The sequence below is a fragment of the Orycteropus afer genome, unplaced genomic scaffold, assembly GCF_000298275.1.
Source record: "Orycteropus afer afer isolate SDZICR_OR568_19922 unplaced genomic scaffold, OryAfe1.0 scaffold00012, whole genome shotgun sequence".
In the NCBI taxonomy this organism is placed as follows: domain Eukaryota; kingdom Metazoa; phylum Chordata; class Mammalia; order Tubulidentata; family Orycteropodidae; genus Orycteropus; species Orycteropus afer.
Window position 1 is genome coordinate 1,398,106 of NW_006921599.1, and position 1,173 is coordinate 1,399,278.

Genomic DNA, 1,173 nt, shown 5'->3' on the forward strand with positions numbered 1-1,173 from the left:
ATTACAGAAAAGAAATATAAGAAATAGCATGTTTTTCTCTAAAACAAACAAAAAATATCCTTCCATCTTCATTTCAGAACATCTTTTTTACAGAAATGTTGATTTCGTCTACTAAGGGTAACCCTAAGAATAAGAAGCTCTGTAGCCAACATGGCTAACTGACAGCCAGCTGAACTTCCCTTGAACTGAAGAAATATCTTGATTGTTGCTGGTAGGAGACCATATATAAATGAAAGATAAAGGGAAAGTCTAGAATTAGTCAGCAACCACTGTACTATAATGTTAAATACAAGAATTTTGGAATTTGATCTAAAGGTTTAACAGAATGTGAAAATCTACTGAAGATTATTCAGTTCTCCAAGTTTGTCTTTTTCTGCATATGGTACTAGAAGCACATAAAAATCCACACTCCAAATCTTGACAACACAAGTTCTTCTCCTTAGCCCAACTCCATACAGAAGTGGAATGGCTTCCTATTCTTGTGTGTGTCCTGATAAGGCTCTTTGACTTGAGGATAGGAACCATTCCCTATGTCTCCTCTGAGCACTAAAAGAAATGTGTCTGCCTCTAATCAGAAATAAAGAGTTTCTGCACTTCAGGGCCTTACCCAACAATATAACCTCAGACTTTGACAGTCTATTTGTGCTAACTTTCCCATTCTAAGAAGTCTTTCCTATGGAGCTTTTGGGTTATTTATCAGTCAATTCAATGTCTACATATATAAAACATTATCCCTAGACTGTGCCTGACTACCACGGATATATTTGAGCCATGTATTTTGCCTGATTGTACAATGAATTGCTTTACTCACTCACAGGTTAAGGAGCTCTGGTAGCATAGTGCCTAAGGCACTTGACTGCTAACCAGAAGGCTGGCAGTTCAAACCCACCAGCCACTTCTCGGAAGAAAGTTTGGGCAATCTACTTCCATAGTGATATTCCCTTGGAAACCCAAGGAGGGGTCGCTATGAGTTGGGTCCAACTCGACAACACATAACAACAACAACAACAACTCACAGGTTGCTGCTATCTTATGAACATACACTATTTTTAATGATATAAATTTATTTTAGAGATTGCAATTACCTAATTAGCAGCTTTAATAATGCCTACTAACCAGAAGGCTGGCGGTTCAAACCCACCAGCCACTCCTCGGAAGGAAGGTTGGGCAATC